This window comes from Xyrauchen texanus, chromosome 27 (genome assembly GCF_025860055.1).
Source record: "Xyrauchen texanus isolate HMW12.3.18 chromosome 27, RBS_HiC_50CHRs, whole genome shotgun sequence".
Classification (NCBI taxonomy): Eukaryota; Metazoa; Chordata; class Actinopteri; order Cypriniformes; family Catostomidae; genus Xyrauchen; species Xyrauchen texanus.
In genome coordinates, this window is record NC_068302.1 from 40,380,099 (window position 1) to 40,402,291 (window position 22,193).

At 41.9% G+C, this 22,193-nt stretch overlaps 1 pseudogene; it reads left to right on the forward strand.

Annotated features, from left to right (window-relative positions):
- Window positions 1–7,752: 7,752 nt before the first annotated feature.
- Window positions 7,753–22,193, forward strand: part of LOC127620698 (spermatogenesis-associated serine-rich protein 2-like) — a 22,767-nt pseudogene continuing 8,326 nt past the window's right edge.

The window sequence follows — 22,193 nt, forward strand, 5'->3', positions numbered from 1 at the left end:
AACTCAACTACTCACTCACAAGTAACACTTTAAACACATTCAACTGTGTATAGAACCTTACACATTTTATAGATCAAGTCTGTTAGGTGGTTCACTTGAGTTCTAGCATGGAAATCTTCTCACATTTGGTGAATAAGCAGTAGCTGGCTCATATCAAGCTTGGTTACCTGCTGATCTAAAGCATTTGGTTCGGTGTCATTGGATGTTAAAGGCAGTTCTTGCCCCTTAACATCCAGTGTTTGTGATGTACTGTTCTCTGATGACAGTGGTTCTGTGTTTTCTGTAATTTCTGGGTGACAGTCTAACATTTGATCTGCATGTCTTTTCCAGCTTTGTGAACCGTATCCGTGTCCGAATTTGTCTCTTCCTCACTCTTTTCCATATTAGCGTCCACTCTGTGAATTGGTCTTTTCTTGGTCTGTCCCTTCCATTTTGCACTTTTCCCTTTTACAGTAGTTCTAAGTGTTTTCTCCTCTGTCTTATTACCTTTACACATACGTGAAATGTGGCCTTTCTTCCCACACTTGTGACACACTTGATCTTTGTAAAAGCACTCACTTTGGATATGATTGGACTTTCCACATCTATAACATTTCTCTTTGGACGATTCTGACGACAGAGACATGGCATTTACCTTCAATGAGTTGCTCAAGTGCTGTGATTCTCTAGATACAGCCTCCATTGACATCGCTATATCCACAGCCTTTTTATACTTGAGCTCCGATTCAGTCAATAGTTTCCTTTGTATTGACTCGCTACTCAGGCCACACACGAATCGGTCTCGCAGTGCGTCATTTAGATTGTTGCCAAACTCACAGTGCTCCGCCAGTTTCTTTAACACTGCCACGTATTGTGCGATTTTCGCTCGACCGATGACTCAATAATTTGGCAGTGGGAACTTTATCCTCGTCGCCAATTTATGTTATGTCTGCATCAATATGCTATAATAACATATATTGTTCTGTTGTGTTTCAGAGTATACACGAGGGAAACCGGAGACATGTCTGCACTGTTTAAAGACTGTTTTTTTTAATCGGCACATTGCAACATCAACAACCAACAGTACAGGGGTGCCCTCTAGTGGCCATCAGGTATTGTAACATCAACCCAAATACATTACAACTACAATAATCTTTATCCTTTAAAAGTTCCGCATTAAACTTCCAGTAGTCTTTTCTAAAGGTATGTTTTGTTGTTGGTGTCAAAATCAGTGAAATGAGGCAATGATCTGTCAGTGGTGCGGCAGAAATGGAAACGTTAGTGACAAACTCAGAATGTTCCTCAGTAATAAGCCAAAAATCAATCCGTGACTTTGAGGATCCATTTGGTCTGACCCAGGAAAACTGAGAATCCTTCAAATGCTTCAACCTCCAGATGTCAATAAGGAAATTTGACTGGCAAAACTCCTGAATAATGTTATTAAAATGGTGACTTGTATAACTAGAAGGAGATCTGTCCAGCCATTCATCTGGTGCTAGATTAAAATCACCTCCAATTAGTACAAAATTTGTTTGAAATTTTAATTTAAGCTGTGTGACAACATCTGTAATCTTAGAAAATAAACTCTTGTTTTGCCCAGTACTATTATAACCATAAACATTAACTAAAATAAGAAAAGTATCTTCACTATTAACCACAGCAGCAAGCCAGTGACCGTGAGCATCAGACTGAAAAGTCACAATCCTCCCAGGGCAATTGTTAAGGCAAATAGCGACACCTGCTGATCGATTGGAGCCATGACTAACTAAAATTGTCTCTCCCCACTGCATCTTCCAAAAAGCAGCATCTTCTTCAGTAGAGTGAGTCTCTTGTAGAAAAACAAAATGTGACTTTTGCCCTTTGCAAAATAAAAATATACCTTTGCGTTTTACATTGTCCTTAAGTCCCCTTGCATTTAACGAACAAAAAGATAAACGAGATTTCAACAAGAACATACGCCCACTGGAACTCACAGTGTAACGTTACGAATCAAGAATGTCAATAAGCTATCGACAATGAAATTAGTAAAATAAAGTGCAACACTTACAAACTGCGCTTTGTCACCAAACCTGTTTGTGATATTCATGGACAGGATATCGAGGTGTAGTCGGGGTGGGGAAGGTGTGCGGTTCGGTGGGCTGGGGATCTCATCGCTGCTTTTTGCAGATGATGTTGTCTTCATGTCATCATCGGTCCGTGACCTTCAGCTCTCACTGGATCGCTTGGCAGTCGAGTGTGAAGCAGCTGGGATGAGGATTAGCACCTCTAAATCTGAGGCCATGGTTCTCAGCAGGAAACCGATGGAGTGCGTACTCCAGGTAGGGAATGAGGTTTTGCCCCAAGTGAAGGAGTTCAAGTACCTCGGGGTCTTGTTTACAAGTGAGGGGACAATGGAGCGGGAGGTTGGCCGGAGAATCAGGGCAGCGGGGCGGTATTGCACTCGCTCTATCGCACCGTTGTCACGAAAAGAGAGCTGAGACGAAGGCAAAGCTCTCGATCTACCGGTCAATTTTTGTTCCTACCCTCACCTATGGTCATGAAGGTTGGGTCATGACCGAAAGAACTAGGTCGCGAGTACAAGCGGCCGAAATGGGCTTCCTCAGAAGGGTGGCGGGCTTCTCCCTTAGAGATAGGGTGAGGAGCTCAGTCATCCGTGAGGAGCTCTGAGTAGAGCCGCTGATCCTTTGTGTCGAAAGGAGTCAGTTGAGGTGGTTTGGGCATCTGGTAAGGATGCCCCCTGGCCGACTCCCTAGGGAGGTGTTTCAGGCACGTCCAGCTGGGAGGAGGCCTCGGGGAAGACCCAGGACTAGGTGGAGAGATTACATCTCCACACTGGCCTGGGAACGCCTCGGGGTCCTCCAGTCAGAGTTGGTTAATGTGGCTCGGGATAGGGAAGTTTGGGGCCCCCTGCTGGAGCAGCTGCCCCCGCGACCCGACTTCGGATAAGCGGTTGAAGATGGATGGATGGATGGATGGACTTACAAAAAAGCCTCTGAAAAAACTGCACATTTCCCATTTTCCAAGACTTCATCATTAGGCAAAAATTTGCTTCCCTTCAATGAAAGCGAAGGGACCACGAAGGTATGCCACTTTCCCTTCAGCACGCGCTTGTTTAATGCGTGGCCAAAGTACTCCCCTAGCCTCTCGGTCTTCTTTATTTAAGTCCTCAGCGAAATGAATGCCTGCCTCCTTGCACATGGTTGATCCCTTTGACAATGTCCATATTTGATCTCTGTAGATTCGCTTTGAAAACTGTATGATGATCTGGCGCGTACGATTCCCTTCTCTTGTACCAATACGATGAACCGAATCAACCGCCTCTTCCATTTCCCAGGGCACACCAGGAGCAATCTTGGCCAGAAGGGTTATCACTTCCTGTCGGGTGTTCTCGTTCTGTTTCTCTGACGAGCCTTTGATGCGTAAATTCCAACGCCTTTTGTAGCGATCCAATTCTCCTACCCTTGACCTCAACTCCTTATTTTCTTTTTTAAGATCAGAAAATTCCAGCTCCAATATAGCTTCCTTCTGCTTGTGAGCTTTCATCTCTTCCTTAACCTCAGAAATGGCATTACAATTCTCTTCCATTTTTTGGACAGCTCCTCCAGTTTTTTCTCCTGCTTGTCAAATCTTCTGCCGAGGGAGTGAATTGCCTCAAGTATATCCGCATTAGAGATATCTTCCACCTGATCAGGCCGCACTTTCTTCATTATGTGAACTTTGCTGGGAGTAACAGGTAAATTCTCAGCAGCACATTCCTCCAAGACACGCTTGTTAGTTTCAGCAGAAACCTCCATCACGTCAGTATAATCATGATCATTTCTGTTACTGCTCACAGTCTTCTCTTCGGAGTTACGTGCTCTACTTGTCATCTTTACATGATAAAAAATAAATCTCTATTAAACCGTTTGGGAAAAGTCTAAAAATAAGAAATAAAACTTTGAGACTTTGCTAGCAAAAAAACAATGCTGCTATCTAGTACGCCATCTTGGCGGAAGTCCGACTGCGGGAGTTTACAAATGCGTTCATTATAATCAGAGGATGTGTCGTAATCTCCGGTAATGCGCGAGACTGCGGGAGTTTAGAAATGCGTTCATTATAATCAGAGGATGTGTAGTAATCTCCGGTAATGCGCGAGACTGCGGGAGTTTATAAATGCGTTCATTATAATCAGAGGATGTGTCGTAATCTCCGGCAATGCGCGAGACTGCGGGAGTTTACAAATGCGTTCGTGATAATCAGAAGATGTGTCGTAATCTCCGGTAATGCGCGAGACTGCGGGAGTTTACAAATGCGTTCGTGATAATCAGAGGATCTGTCATAATCTCCGGTAATGCGCGAGACTGCGGGAGTTTACAAATGCGTTCATTATAATCAGAGGATGTGTCGTAATCTCCGGTAATGCGCGAGACTGCGGGAGTTTACAAATGCGTTCGTGATAATCAGAAGATGTGTCGTAATCTCCGTATCGCGCGAGACTGCGGGAGTTTACAAATGCGTTCATTATAATCAGAGGATGTGTCGTAATCTCCGGTATCGCGCGAGACTGCGGAGTTTACAAATGCGCTCGTGATAATCAGAGGATCTGTCATAATCTCCGTATGCGCGAGACTGCGCGGAGTTTACAAATGCGTTCGTGATAATCAGAAGATGTGTCGTAATCTCCGTAATGCGCGAGACTGCGGGAGTTTACAAATGCGTTCGTGATAATCAGAAGATGTGTCGTAATCTCCGGTAATGCGCGAGACTCGCGGGAGTTTACAAATGCGTTCATTATAATCAGAGGATGTGTCGTAATCTCCGCAATGCGCGAGACTGCGGAGTTTACAAATGCGTTCATTATAATCAGAGGATGTGTCGTAATCTCCGGTATGCGCGAGACTGCGGGAGTTTACAAATGCGTTCATTATAATCAGAGGATGTGTCGTAATCTCCGGCAATGCGCGAGACTGCGGAGTTTACAAATGCGCTCGTGATAATCAGAGGATGTGTCGTAATCTCCGGCAATGCGCGAGACCGCGGGAGTTTACAAATGCGCTCGTGATAATCAGAAGATGTGTCGTAATCTCCGTAATGCGCAGACCGCGGAGTTTACAAATGCGCTCATTATAATCAGAGGATGTGTCGTAATCTCCGCAATGCGCGAGACTGCGGGAGTTTACAAATGCGCTCATTATAATCAGAGGATGTGTCGTAATCTCCGCAATGCGCGAGACTGCGGAGTTTACAAATGCGCTCGTGATAATCAGAAGATGTGTCGTAATCTCCGTAATGCGCGAGACTGAGGGAGTTTACAAATGCGCTCATTATAATCAGAGGATGTGTCGTAATCTCCGCAATGCGCGAGACTGCGGGAGTTTACAAATGCGCTCGTGATAATCAGAGGATGTGTCGTAATCTCCGCAATGCGCGAGACTGCGGGAGTTTACAAATGCGCTCATTATAATCAGAGGATGTGTCGTAATCTCCGCAATGCGCCGAGACTGCGGAGTTTACAAATGCGCTCATTATAATCAGAGGATGTGTCGTAATCTCCGCAATGCGCGAGACCGCGGGAGTTTACAAATGCGCTCATTATAATCAGAGGATGTGTCGTAATCTCCGGCAATGCGCGAGACCGCGGGAGTTTACAAATGCGTTCATTATAATCAGAGGATGTGTCGTAATCTCCGGCAATGCGCGAGACTGAGGGAGTTTACAAATGCGTTCGTGATAATCAGAAGATGTGTCGTAATCTCCGGTAATGCGCGAGACAGCGGGAGTTTACAAATGCGTTCGTGATAATCAGAAGATGTGTCGTAATCTCCGGCAATGCGCGAGACTGAGGGAGTTTACAAATGCGTTCATGATAATCAGAGGATGTGTCGTAATCTCCGGCAATGCGCGAGACTGCGGGAGTTTACAAATGCGTTCGTGATAATCAGAGGATGTGTCGTAATCTCCGGCAATGCGCGAGACTGCGGGAGTTTACAAATGCGTTCATTATAATCAGAGGATGTGTCGTAATCTCCGGCAATGCGCGAGACTGCGGGAGTTTACAAATGCATTCGTGATAATCAGAAGATGTGTCGTAATCTCCGGCAATGCGCGAGACTGCGGGAGTTTACAAATGCGTTCATTATAATCAGAGGATGTGTCGTAATCTCTGGTAATGCGGAAGAGAATTGCGAAACTGTTTTTAAAAGTGAAAGAAAAATAATCTAATAATCTAAGACTGACAGTGTAGAATCGTAACTTTACATGTGAAAGTTCACATTGGACATCTTTGATTCAAAAACTAATTTTTAAACAGCAATAAAGATTATAAGATTTTGAAAAATCAAAAACAAACAAACATTATTTTGTTAAACGAGTACAAATATGTAAGATTTAGCTCTATGTCTTTCAAATAATCACATTTAGATTTTATTGATTAGAAACTTCCAGAATGTGAGATTGAAGAACACATCAGGATCATCAGGGTTTATTTATTTCAGCTCCAGTTTATTATTAAAATGAGAGATACAAATACTAAAACACTCAAATTCATGTCAATTTTAATATAAATTTAGAAATATAAAAAAATATGTAAATAAAATTAGAAATGCAAAATAGGGGTACTTTTGAACTACACAGTATATATATGTATGACCTGTAAATATGTTTGGATAAAAAGAGATTTGATGAACAAAGGGAAAAATGCACGAGTGCACTAACCCTATATTATATGGAATTATATGAAATATTTTTGATTACATCACAATCACATGGATGGGCATTATTGTTGTTGATATTTCTATTTTATAAACAACCTCTCTCTAAAGTGTGACATCATATACCGTTGCCCAAATGAAATAAGTGTGAAGAGCTGTTCACTCTTTATGAGTCCAAGGACCCCCAAATATGGTAATGCCTTTGTTATGGACCCCCTTCCTGAGCTGTATATGTTCATGCACACTGTATAAATTAATACTGTGTGAGAAAAACATTAAACATTATATTATAAAGACAACATGTTGTTTCCAAAATTGTATGATTGCTGTTTATATAATCATTGTACTAAAGCCAAAGCAAATTAATTCAATATTATCTAGAAAATATTAACTTTAACTGAGTTAACAGTATATCATTTCTCACATACTCACTGTTGGAAATCTGACGTAGAAACCCTAAAATTCTAAATTGTATTTGATTTGTGCTGCGTTTTTTTACAATATATATTCTTACAAAGCAGTTTGTCAATCATTTCAAATTCTGTAAATGTGTTAAAAATATGTTAAACACTTAATTCATATTTTACATAATAACTTTGACAACCCTAAACATTACTTCTCTCTCTTACTGTCTATCTCATTTTTCCTGGACCCCCTGAAACCCCTTTTCGGACCCCGGTTTGTAAAGCTCTGCCCCTGACTCTCAATAATGCTCCAATTCTTAATATTCACTTCCTGCTCTTTTACATGGCGCCATAATGTTAACATTAACACTAGGGCAAAGAAGATGCTTTTTGTTGCTATTCACGCAAATAATCTCTACCTTTTTTATTCATGGATTTGTTATTTGTGCTTGTATATTGTAAATTAAAAAGTTTCTTATTCTTATTAATTTATTTTACTTGTTGTATTAGACTTATCCTCTGGACTGTCAAAATAAAAACTAATTTTAATTATCAACAGGAAAGTTTGTAACAGGTTTTTCATAGATTAATATTGAACGCTTTCTTATTGGCTCAGATTAAACTCCGCCCACTCCAGCCGCGCGCGCGGTTATAACAGGGCGGCGGATGTTGTGCGCGCGCGTGTAACGGAAGTGACGCGTGAGCCGGTTGAAAGAAAAGGGAGAATAAGCGAATATAACGACACATAAACGATCGAACTGAAGACAAATATACGGACACACACATATATGTGCATGTACATGTGGCGCAGAATTGCGAGATTATTAAGGTAAGACATGTTTGGCATCAGTCTCTTATTATCTGTGAATGCGGCGCGTCATTCGAGTGCGAACAAAAACACGTCGTTTTCACGCCTTGAAAATGAAATAACAGCAAAACTCATATTTTAAAACGCTTTTATTTTGGATTTACTTCTAATAGTTTAATTTTCATATCATTTATGTGTTTCTCTCAGCTAGCATACATTAGCTCGTTGCTAAGAGACATAATCATCCTGAATATTATTAATAATAATCGACAACTTCTCAGTTCAATCAAATTATAAACACTTTACATATTTACCTGGAGAATTCTATACAAATAAGTCCAAAGTGTAGAAATAATGATTGAATAATTATAAAGAATAGTACAGGATTATTTCATGAAACTGAACAATATTCTAAAGATATTCGTATCATTCGTTTTAATGTTTGAATACACCTAATATTATATTTACAAGAGCTATCTGAATGTTAAGTTAATTATTGTTTGTGTTTATTAGTTCCTATTGCATTTAATCCCTCATTTTACTCTTGTGTTTATGTATTTCTGTATAAATGGTTTTAATGTTGTGATCGCGGTTGATTCATGTGGTCTGTTGTGATCGCGGTTGATTCATGACGTCTGTTGTGATAACGGTTGATTCATGACGTCTGTTGTGATAACGGTTGATTCATGTGGTCTGTTGTGATCGCAGTTGATTCATGACGTCTGTTGTGATAACGGTTGATTCATGACGTCTGTTGTGATAACGGTTGATTCATGACGTCTGTTGTGATAACGGTTGATTCATGACGTCTGTTGTGATCGCGGTTGATTCATGACGTCTGTTGTGATCGCGGTTGATTCATGACGTCTGTTGTGATCGCGGTTGATTCATGTGGTCTGTTGTGATAACGGTTGATTCATGCGGTCTGTTGTGATCGCGGTTGATTCATGCGGTCTGTTGTGATCGCGGTTGAGTCATGCGGTCTGTTGTGATCGCGGTTGAGTCATGCGGTCTGTTGTGATCGCGGTTGAGTCATGCGGTCTGTTGTGATCGCGGTTGAGTCATGCGGTCTGTTGTGATTGCGGTTGAGTCATGCGGTCTGTTGTGATCGCGGTTGAGTCATGCGGTCTGTTGTGATAACTGTTGATTCATGACGTCTGTTGTGATAACTGTTGATTCATGACGTCTGTTGTGATCGCGGTTGATTCATGTGGTCTGTTGTGATAACGGTTGATTCATGCGGTCTGTTGTGATAACGGTTGATTCATGACGTCTGTTGTGATCGCGGTTGATTCATGTGGTCTGTTGTGATAACTGTTGATTCATGACGTCTGTTGTGATCGCGGTTGATTCATGTGGTCTGTTGTGATAACGGTTGATTCATGACGTCTGTTGTGATAACGGTTGATTCATGACGTCTGTTGTGATAACGGTTGATTCATGACGTCTGTTGTGATCGCGGTTGATTCATGCGGTCTGTTGTGATCTTCAGGTGTGATTTGTGCCACATAACAGTGGGTGTCTTCCTAACCACAGTGTTACCCTTTGTGTGCGTTATAATTCACTGGTTTATTTTATTCTCAATGTCTCATTTCTCAGATCGTGTCTTCCGTTTAATCCTGGAACAGACTGAGCAGGATCTCGGAGCTCAAATAGATTCTGTTATTAGATGTGAAATAGTGCTTCTCTCCATCAGACTAGAATAAATCAGAATATTCTGATTAAATAACTGAGATTTAACAGCTCTTTGCCTCTTTAGTAAATAGCCGTTTCATTTTCTTGTTGGAGTAAATATAACCAGTGAATGTGGCTTCACCTGTTTGACTGCACACAGGTGTGTGTTTGAGTGACGTGCTTCAGAGTGTGTGACGTCCTGTCAGGAATAAACGGGTGTGAACGTACATGTTTGCATAGGTTAGGTTTCTGTTTCCTGAGGCAGTGGAAGGTTATTGGCGTTATAAAGGTGTCTCTGGCTACAGCTGGTTTAGTCTGTGTGTCGTGTGAAAACTACAGTCACAGTCTGCGGCAGAACTACTCTGAGGTACGTCTCAATCAATTAATTATTACTACAAAATTGTTTTTTTTAACATTTCATGTGTAGCCTCTTTCAGCACAGAGAGAGTGAGACAGGGGAGAGACAGACAGCTCTCAGCTGCTACAGATTCTTCACATATGACAGAAAGAGTTATTCATCCAGATGTGTTTTCCATTATGGCTTTTAGAAGGCCAGGAAATGGACTTTAAAATGCCAAAGGGATTCAGTCGGCTAGTGCTGTATTCTAAAGCCCTTTTTCTTTCTTTTATAATTGCCAATTCATTTAAATTTGCTTAAAATACCAGTTCATCTTTTTGATGGGACATTCTTAGAAGTGTTGTCAGTGTAATTGGCGTCTACATTGAGTTGTCTTCAGTAGAGATGTTGTGTAGATGTGTGAGATTGAGAGTTGTGTGGTTTGAGAAGGATTGGTTCCAAGTGTGGATGTGGAACTTGTCCTTGTTTGAACCTGTGCAGCTCTCTCTCCTTCACTAATACTCCAGGATGCAGAAAAAAAGTGAATAAAAAAAACAAATCTCTTTCTCAGTCATACAGATGGTGGTATCAGTGTAATGGATCTTTACTGTTAATGCATGATTTAAATGTTTGTTCCCCAATTGTACATTTACCAGAGTTTTCTCTTCCTGTAGAGTTGAATCTGACTGAGGAAGATGGCGAGGAAGAGCAGTTATAAAGGTGAGTGTTTCTCAAAATTCTGATAATATTCTGCCCAGTGTTGTCACGGTACCAAAATTTCAGTAGTCTGTACCAATACCAGTGAAATTTCACAGTACTCGATACCATTTTCGGTACCAAAGCAAAACACAAAAACATGTTTCTGAACAACACTCTTATTGACAAAGTTATCAAATGAACAGCTGAACTAAGAACAGAAATATGCCATTGAGCAACACTTGAAGTTAAATATATTATTTTTGAATTATAACAAAACTGAACAAAGTATTTTTGAACACTTATATAAGATTTGCTTCAACTTTTACTTTAAGTTTTTACCAAGTACTATTAATAAAGCTGCATATTGCCATTTTTCTTCACGATAATAAATGCACAGTGACATATATTGTGATTAAATAAGTTCTAATCGAGCTGCATTAAGCGTGTAGCGCTCGAGGGATGAGCGTCCCGTGACAGAGTCTCTCTCAGCCGATGCAGTTTCAATCTCTCCCCTGAGATCGGGACATTCACACGACTCATAGAAGAGACACGGCCACACAGAGACATGACCGTTTCTGAGTTTATAGTTATTAACATGAGCTGCTTCTGTAACTTTAATAAAGCAATAACACATTAAAATAACTGCATTCAAGATGTAACGCATTTAAAGAGCTCCGCCTCCGCTTATTCCACAACAGTACATGCGTCTGAATGTACTTTTATAATTCCCTGATACTTTGGGATCTACATCAAATAAACGGTGAAAGTTTTGAGTGCATCTGTGATCTGTGTAATTCTGAACTGCTGCTCTCACGCGACATCGTTACAGTTTAATGTGATTTCATGTTCAATCAGATCAAACGACTATTAGACAATGAAAAATGTTCTCGTCAATTTTGTATTTTCGACGATGTCGACTAAACGTTTCAGCGCTAATGCAAATGATAATATGCTTTTAAACTTGCCTGCTTTATTTGCTTGATTAAATCCGGGTGTCTTTCATGTGCTTTATTAAGTTTGACGTGTTTCCTCCTTTTGTCAGAAAATTGCGAAAGTGCCGTTTACAAACAGGTTTTTGCTGATCTATGATGTTTCCCTAACCTATGAATTTCCAAACCTGCTTTTTCCACTTTTCTTTTCGACAAGATTAAGTTGAGACTCCACTGCAGCTTTGCTTGTCGTCATCTTTTGCTTGTTGTGAGCGTTTGAAAGTTCCCGACTGTGATTGAGAACCGGGTGTACTCGGTACCCGGTACCTTCAGAAATTCTGGTATCGTACTTTTTTGTTTTTTTTTGTTTGAGTACCGACTTGGTACCGAGTGCCGGTATTTTTGACAACACTAATTCTGCCTTCATATAGGTAGGGTTGGGGTTGGGATTAGGTTTGCAGGGTTTGTTTAAGGCTGACATGTATTATGTCATGCTAATGCTCCCAGTTGTAGTCCAAATCAGATGACATTAATTAATGCAGCTCATTTCAATTGAATATTAGCTAGTCAGTTGTGAATGACCCATTTTTCTAGCATCAATAAACTTGGAAATGATCTTTTGCATTAGTGAGGTCTTGTGTGCAGAGACCCTCAATAGATCTGTTGTGGATATCTTCATTTCACTTAATTTACCTGTTCAATTTGAGCACATTCATTCCAGACCCGATATGTGCTGCCATTGCTGTTTCCTGAACTTTTATTCTTTTGAGCAAATGCAGGTACATAAGAAATGTGTCATGAGATCTGCTGATTCATTCTCAATACTGATGTTCAGTCAAACTCTTGAGACTGTTTGATGTCTTTCAGAAAGTCATCTGGATTCTTGCACAGAAATGACTACAAGGCTTTATGAAACATTAGATGAACTCTGTAGTGGCTCTGTTGCCGGTCACTCATTTTGTTTGTCAAATGAAAAACGTTTGCGTTTCAGTGGCTTTGCAAATTCCTGAACTCTGATCGGGTGGGGGGGGGTGTTGTAACTCCTGAATGCTGAAAAACATACTGTAAACCGTAAACAGCCAGTATCTTTAAACACCCTTTGGCCAGATGAAAGCACACGTCACTCAGTACAGCTGGTTTATGACTGACATTGTAGCCAAGTGTGTTTATCAGTTTTACATTTGAAAAGCTTCAGAAATATTCCTTAAAGGATCTCCACATGCACGCACACACTGCTAGGACATCACATCTGTTTTCATTACTAGTGTGTGATTAAGTGACGGTGAACTTTAATGGCCATATATGTTTATGAAACACTTTTTTTTTAAATGTGTCTAAGGGTTCGTACCAGGATTATAATATTATACTACAATATCAGTCTTTTTGCAGTACCGGTCCTGTAGTGCTCAGTTGTGCAGCACTTTATTTGACAAAGTCAAAGTCTGGCTTGTTTATGGTGGTTTTGGAGCAGCGGCTTCTTCCTTGCTGAGCACCTTTCAGGTGATGTCCATATAGGACTGGTTTTGCTGTGGATCTAGATACTCGTCCACATGTTTCCTCCAGCATCTTCACAAGGTCCTTTGCTGTTGTTCTGGGGTTGATTTGCACTTTTCACACAAACTACGTTCATCTCTAGGAGACAGAATGCGTCTCCTTCCTGAGCGGTGTGATGACTGTGTGGTCACATGGTGTTTATACTGCCATACTATTGATTGTACAGATGAACGTGGCACCTTCAGGGGTTAGGAAATTGCTCCCAAGGATGAACCAGATTTGTGGAGGTCCACATTTTCTTTCGAGGTCTTGTTTGATTTATTTAGATTTTCCCATGATGTCGAGCAAAGAGGCACTGAGTTTGAATGTCTTAAAATACATCCACAGGTACACCTCCAATTCAGTAACACCTCCTATCAGAAGCTAATTGGCTAATGAAATGCTTGACATCATTTTCTGGAATTTTCCAATCTGATTAAAGGCACAGTTAACTTAGTGTATGTAAACTTCTGACCCACTGGAATTGTGATTATAGTCAATTAAAAGTGAAACAATCGGTCTGTAAGCAATTGATGGAAACATGACTCAGTGTCATACACAAAGTAGATATCCTAAACAACTCGCCAAATCTATAGTTTGCTAATATTAAATCTGTACCTAACCAAAGTGTATGTAGACTTCTGACTTGAACTGAAGTTACAGTGATAAACAGTTGCCGCTTGTACTCATGTTGATGATGAAATCGGACCGTGGTTAAGACCCAAATGATAATATATGAACACAGACCAGCGTGCACGGGACCGGACCTCCTGATTCTTTCCAAACAAACAAATCCCTTCAATTTCTCTCTCTCACACCCAATTTCACTATTTAAAGTACTTTATTAGCATTGTGTTTACATAAAATATTGCCAAAGCATTAATACACAAAATAGATATTGACAAGACAAATAATAATACAATAGAAACAAATAACAATAAAGATAGAATTAAAATAAGGTGCCAGGTAATGAATCAAATAAAAACTATAATAACAATATACACTATACAATATAAAAGCGACATTATGAACATAAGAAAATAAAAGTACTGTGAGTGAAGTACATTAAGGCAGTGACTGGTTTCTGAGGGTGTGCAGCTCAAAAATGAATTTAGCTGCAACTGATGCATGATGGTCCTCCCCAGTAACACCAGCATCTGATCTGATCTCCCCAGTAACGCCAGCATCTGATCTGATCTCCCCAGTAACACCAGCATCTGATCTGTTCTCCCCAGTAACGCCAGCATCTGATCTGATCTCCCCAGTAGCGCCAGCATCTGATCTGATCTCCTCCAGTAGCGCCAGCATCTGATCTGATCTCCCCAGTAGCGCCAGCATCTGATCTGATCTCCCCAGTAACACCAGCATCTGATCTGATCTCCTCCAGTAACACCAGCATCTGATCTGATCTCCCCAGTAACGCCAGCATCTGATCTGATCTCCCCAGTAACACCAGCATCTGATCTGATCTCCCCAGTAACACCAGCATCTGATCTGTTCTCCCCAGTAGCGCCAGCATCTGATCTGATCTCCCCAGTAACGCCAGCATCTGATCTGATCTCCCCAGTAACACCAGCATCTGATCTGATCTCCCCAGTAACGCCAGCATCTGATCTGATCTCCCCAGTAACGCCAGCATCTGATCTGATCTCCCCAGTAACGCCAGCATCTGATCTGATCTCCCCAGTAACGCCAGCATCTGATCTGATCTCCCCAGTAACGCCAGCATCTGATCTGATCTCCCCAGTAACGCCAGCATCTGATCTGATCTCCCCAGTAACGCCAGCATCTGATCTGATCTCCCCAGTAAAGCCAGCATCTGATCTGATCTCCCCAGTAACGCCAGCATCTGATCTGATCTCCCCAGTAACGCCAGCATCTGATCTGATCTCCCCAGTAACGCCAGCATCTGATCTGATCTCCCCAGTAACGCCAGCATCTGATCTGATCTCCCCAGTAACGCCAGCATCTGATCTGATCTCCCCAGTAGCGCCAGCATCTGATCTGATCTCCCCAGTAACGCCAGCATCTGATCTGATCTCCCCAGTAACGCCAGCATCTGATCTGATCTCCCCAGTAACGCCAGCATCTGATCTGATCTCCCCAGTAGCGCCAGCATCTGATCTGATCTCCCCAGTAACGCCAGCATCTGATCTGATCTCCCCAGTAACACCAGCATCTGATCTGATCTCCTCCAGTAACACCAGCATCTGATGTGATCTCCCCAGTAACACCAGCATCTGATCTGATCTCCCCCAGTAACACCAGCATCTGATCTGATCTCCCCCAGTAACTCCAGCATCTGATCTGATCTCCCCCAGTAACACCAGCATGTGATCTGATCTCCCCCAGTAACACCAGCATCTGATCTGATCTTCCCCAGTAACACCAGCATCTGATCTGATCTCCCCCAGTAACTCCAGCATCTGATCTGATCTCCCCCAGTAACTCCAGCATCTGATCTGATCTCCCCCAGTAACACCAGCATGTGATCTGATCTCCCCCAGTAACACCAGCATCTGATCTGATCTCCCCCAGTAACACCAGCATCTGATCTGATCTCCCCCAGTAACACCAGCATCTGATCTGATCTCCCCCAGTAACACCAGCATCTGATCTGATCTGTTTTAAGGGCTTCATGTTGCAGTGTGTTAGGGGAACTTGAATTTAGGTGTGTCCAAAATTTGAGGGATGGTTTTTCAATATGTATTATAAGGGGGTATCTGACTAGTTCGGCCCGGCATGCATTAGTAGGTGTTCTTCTCTGAACTCTTTGAATGTTTCTACAGAATTCTGCATGCAGGGATTCTATGGGGTGTTTGTCCCATCTCCAGTAATCTGCCATACAGACCCCAAACCTCACATCCATACAGACCCCAAACCTCACATCCATACAGACCCCAAACCTCACATCCATACAGACCCCAAACCTCACATCCATACAGACCCCAAACCTCACATCCATACAGACCCCAAACCTCACATCCATACAGACCCCAAACCTCACTTCCATACAGAGCATTAGGCATTACAATACTATCAAAGATCTTACTCCAGATTGTTACAGGAATGTCAGCTTTGGTAAATTTGCCCTTAATAGCATAGAATGCTCTTCTAGCTTTCTCTTTTTGTGCATTCACTGCCAGACCAAAACCCCCTGAAGCACCTCTCTCTCTCTCTCTCTCTCTCTCTCTCTCTCTCTCTCTCTCTCTCTCTCTCTCTCTCTCTCTCTCTCTCTCTCTCTCTCTGGCTTTTCTCTTGACCTACATACCTCTGGTTTAAAGTCTGACAGCGTTTTTAGGAGCTCTTACAGTTTGAAGTCCTGCCTTTTAATTTGAGCTTTCCCTTTTTTCCCCCTCTTATTGCCAGATGTGTTTGGAGTCGTGTTTGACACGCACTCTAAAATGGTGATGTCTCAAGGAGGTAGTTTTGAGAGAATGAAGGAAAAGGTATGAATTGCTACTTTTGTTTGTATAATATCTGAATGCAGCTTTTTCTTTCCAAATGGAAAGTGGCTTTTGTGTTGGTGCCATCTGCACTTATTTATTGCAATATGGGTTCCCACAGTTTGAGTTTGTTTCTCTGTGTGTCGTCAGATTAATGCCGTGCGAGCCGTTGTGCCCAATAAGAGTAATAATGAGATCGCGCTGGTGCTGCAACACTTTGAGAACTGTGTGGATCGAGCGGTGCAGGCGTTTGTAGAAGGTACAAACACACAATTAACAATCACTTGTAGCTCTTCAAGAGTGTTTACCTGCTGGAGATCTGGCAGTAATGTTTTGTTGTGCTGGTGTGTTCTTTCAGGTAGTGCTGTGGAGATTCTGAAGGAATGGAACGTTACTGGGAAAAAAAAGGTGAGCGAGGCTTCACTCTGAATGTACTGAACATCATACATTTATTTAATGGAAATTAGAATGAAGAAATCTTTAAATGTCATAAAAGCACAAATGTGAGCTGCTGTTTATCTTGTGCTGCAATATGTGATGTGTGTTTGATTGACAGCCCAAGAAGAAAAAGAAGCCTAAGCCACAAACTGATGCACCTGCAGACGCTAACACCTGCTGAAACAAACACAAACGTTGAATGTCCGGATGCTGTTAATGGTTTCCATGCCAACGGTACAGCAGGCGCAGATGGTGATTCGGTGGATTCTCTGAGCGAGCAGCTGGACTCCGCCTCCTGGACGCGGCAGAATTTGACTCTGAAAGTGCCGCCCCTGATCTCTTGGATGCTGCAGGTAATGACCGGTTTGTGCTTCTGTCTGAGTTTCAGATGTTTGTAGCTCGTGATTGAGCTCATCTCAGTGTTTCTCTTCTGCGGAAGGTGGAGACGTGGCATCAACGCCGAGCCCGCCCCTCAGCCTGGCAGCAGTGATGGAGCGCAACAGAACCATCACAGCTCCCGTGGTAACAAGTTTCGACCCAAGCCTGTTTCCAGCTCCCAGAATTCCTCTGTGCTCTCTCTTTCTGACGACCCACAGCAAGGTTCTGCTGCCAAGAAGATCGGTAAGGACTCGTCTTCGGTTCTCTCAGGAGATAACAAGGTTTGGTTTAACTGTGTAGTACATGATACAGCTGCTGATGTGAGTCTTGCTGTATCTGAAGACTTCTTGAATCCATAGAAATGCTGGAGATATCTGCTGAACCACTTGTGTAACAGCAAATTACTTTCACTAGTTTAGGAATGGTAATGCACCAGTTATACATTCTGTGTGCCACATTCACAGACAGGGTGAATTCAGGTCATTTGTGATACTTTTTGTCACTCAGGTGATTTTGGATGGAGTAAAATGTAAGCATTTGGCAGCTGTGTGTTTGTATGAAGATGTGGAGACTTTTAACCCTACTGCAACAGAATGAGCAGGTTGTGTGTAATTGATGATAGAATTTTGTGGCATCAAGTGACCATCACATCAATTATTTGCTCAATGATTCTTGTATACCATAAATGATAACTGTAATTTTCAATGTTGACTGTACAACTTTAATGTATATTATAAATACCCAAAAGCTTCTATGATTTCCTACATTTTTTATTTTGTTTTGGTTTCCACCCCAAATTCTCCCTATTCAGAATGCCCAATTCACACATCTTAGTAGGTCCTCGTGGTGGTGCGGTTACACGCCTCAATCCAGGCGATGGAGGACAAGTCTCAGTTGCCTCCGTGTCTGAGACCGTCAATCCACGCATCTTATCATGTGACATCGTTGTGCATGACACCGCGGAGACTCTCAGCATGTGGAGACTCATGCTACTCTCCACGATCCACACACAACTCACCACACGCCCCATTGAGAGAACCACTAATCACCACCACGAGGAGGTTACCCCATGTGACTCTACCCTCCCTAGCAACCGGGACAATTTGGTTACCCCATGTGACTCTACCCTCCCTAGCAACCGGGACAATTTGGTTACCCCATGTGACTCTACCCTCCCTAGCAACCAGCCCAATTTGGTTACCCCATGTGACTCTACCCTCCCTAGCAACCGGCCCAATTTGGTTACCCCATGTGACTCTACCCTCCCTAGCAACCGGGACAATCTGGTTACCCCATGTGACTCTACCCTCCCTAGCGACCGGCCCAATTTGATTACCCCATGTGACTCTACCCTCCCTAGCAACCGGCCCAATTTGGTTACCCCATGTGACTCTACCCTCCCTAGCAACCGGGAAAATCTGGTTACCCCATGTGACTCTACCCTCCCTAGCAACCGGCCCAATTTGGTTACCCCATGTGACTCTACCCTCCCTAGCAACCGGCCCAATTTGGTTACCCCATGTGACTCTACCCTCCCTAGCAACCGGGCCAATTCAGTTACCCCATGTGACTCTACCCTCCCTAGCAACTGGCCCAATTTGGTTGCTAAGGAGACCTGGCTGGAGTCACTCAGCACACCCTGAATTCAAACTCGCGACTCCAGCTGTTATAGTTAAGTCAATGCTTGCTGAGATACCCAGACCCCCAATTTCCTAACTTGTTAATTTTTCCACTGTATTTACCACATTGTGGCGACTTTCGAGCATCAACAAAATCATTGTAACTTTTTGGCAGTAGATATTCAGTGTGCTCATCCACTAACTTTAATGGTTTATTTACTTGCCACAGTCTCTTTTGTTTTTGTTCACTGGGAGCTTAAAGATACTACAGACATTAAGAAAGGATGTGTCCTGTGAGAAGTGCTATCCAAATAAAATTGACTTGAGTGCACTATGGTACTGCGTTGCTCTGACTGTTGCTGTTTTTGTTGTTTGTCAGGGTCTAATGTGGATCGCTCTGTGAAAGACCTGCAGCGCTGTATGGCGTCACTCTCTGCTACAGAGTTGTGGTGCGAGGCGAGATGGATTCATCGATCAAGAACATGAAGCAGGCGTTTTCTGAGCTGCAGAGCTGGTAACCATGATCGAAACACTGTTGAATATTTAAATCAACAGCCACATTGAAAAAAACCTTAGGGATGCACTGAAATTGACACGTCACGGCAAAAATTTGAATGCAATTGCACATTTAGTTCCCATTTGTGTTTCCTAGACAATTAAAGTCCTCATCCCCAGAAGTGCAGCGATTGCTCTCTTGGTTATTAGCGCATTAATAAAGAGAATTTTCTCGTGCTTGTACAGAGTCGGGGCATTATGAGACCCACAGCGGTCAAATATCCTCATCTACTGTTCAAGTTGCGTTCCATATCAGTGCTATCAAACACACGGTGCAAAACTCTCGGCTTCTGGTACTTGTGGTCTCACACACAATTTGAGCTTTCATGTGAATCTGTGAGCGACACGGTCACAGAGAAACGCAGTTCATTTTCTCCACTCACTGGGATGATGGACCGATAGAAAAATTACTTGGAATGGAAAATGTAATGAAGCACTTTATTACCTTTTGTGGGGTAATGATAGGCTTTATACATGTATGACATTTGACTCATATAAAGTTGTGCAATATTTAAAAAATATCCACTTTTTAAAAAAGTCATTCAAGCCCAAATGCTATGGTAGTAATTAGATTTTCCTTGTGTAATCATTTAGAAAAACAATATAGTGTATATTATAGAAGTATTACAAAGTCTTATTTCAAATAATCTGTTTTGGTCCAGTGTTTCCAGAATTTTTGGTTTCTTCCCTAGAATTTTCATTTTGGTGCATCACTAATAAAAATCACGTTACATGGTTATTTAGAAAGTGAAAATGAGCTGATAGACCAAATAATGCGTGTGCGTGACTTTTGTTCTTATTGTGTGTTCAGTCTGATGGATCGAGAGGTGACGCTGCTCACTGAGATGGACAAAGTCAAAGCAGAAGCCAGTGAGTAGAGAGAACGTGTGTGTGTGTGTGTGTGTGTGTGTGTGTGTGTGTGTGTGTGTGTGTGCGCACGCAGCTGAAGTCTCCACTCACACACTGTGATGTCATGTTCCACTTGGATGCACTGAAAGTCACTTTAGGGGTGTTTGTGTTCAGTGGCGCTGATCAGGTGTAGAGGTCGACCAATTAATCGGCCGATTTTTTGCATTTGTTACATAATCGGCATCGGCCGATATCCACGTATATCAAGCCGATTATTAGGCAGGCGCATCTGTGGGCAGCCTAGTGTTGTTGTGGAACACGTGTTCGACGCACGCTGCCCCTAGAGTCATTCTCCAGCAGAGTGAGCAGACCTCATCCAGTGCCTAAGGAAGGAGCTAAGTTCCTTGGAGAAAACAGTAAGGGTTAAATTTGTATAACTTCTTTAGATTTAATTAAAAACTTTTGATATGTTACTGCCAACTTCAAGAAAAAACGTGACAAACGCGATAGGCGACATGACGTTCGGCTACTTTGGATATTGATAGCGTAGTTGAAGTTGCATTATCACAGCAGAAGGGTTGCTATCATGTCACAATAAGCAAGCAAGAATTTTGCAATTACAGACAGTGAATCTGAGACATTTATTTGTTCTGTTTGTGTGTCTTATATTTGAGAGGGTTGTCACTCAATGCAGAGAAATAAGTAATAAAAGATACCAACGCAGTATATGCTATTGAAGGACTGGCTTTGGTAAGCTCGGACGTTACCGGTTCTGCTGTCGGTACTGGAGAAATTAAGAAAATACATGTATTATTGCTATAAAGAGAAAGTTATTTTATCTCGCCAGCCATTTCTATGTATAATAATATGAAACCATTTGTCTGTGATGCAATTTAGCAATTCGCAGTGAGAGAGAGAGAGAGAGAGAGAGAGAGAGATCCCTCACGCGGTGCCACAGCGAGCACAAAACGAGCCCTGCTTAATGAGTGACAGAACTAAACATTCAAACATAGCCTGGTTTAGATCTGTGATATTAGTCTGATTTTATTTTATATTTCGTCTTCCAAAGATTATAAAAATAATATTTATACATAAGTCGCATTCTGTCTAGCACAACTTCCTTCCCTTCTCAGCGGTGCACTGACATTTCTCCCTAAAACTCAAACTTAACGTCAGAATCAGCACGATCGGTGATTGTTGTAAAACTCAGTCTAGCTACTGTTGCTAAATTGCGGACGCGTTTAATAATAAAACGCAGGCTCCGAAACAGACCGCTAACGAGACAAGCAAAGTATAGGCTACTTTGGGTTTCATGTGCTGCGTCTAAACGATCAAATATACACAAAAATATGTCAAAACGACCGGCTTGGAGATTCATTTAAACACAGTTTATGTCTTAAATGGACGTAGTTATGGAAATAGTTGGGAGAAAATATGCTGCATCAGGAGCCTATTAGATCTGAACTCTTAAAGGGGAAGCGGTCTATTAAACATGTGACGATTGAGCCATTACTGCGAATCAAACAACAAAAGGCAAAGAGAAAATCACTTACAGCTCTTGAATGAATAACTTCTGCATTAATAAGCATTAATCTGCATTAATCTATCTATGATAAACTATGCAGTGTTATTTTACAATTGATTACTTTATTAGATTTCTTTTTAGACCACACCTGAACAGTAATGTTAGTAGACCTTCCTGAAATTAAATCACTGTGCCTATATAACGTTTATATTTGTGTAATATATATATATAACAAAAAGAACCGTTAAGAATACCGTTAAAGTACCGGATCGATAAGCAGTATCGGTAAGATTGTAATACCATTAAAACCTTAACGATACCATCCCTAGTT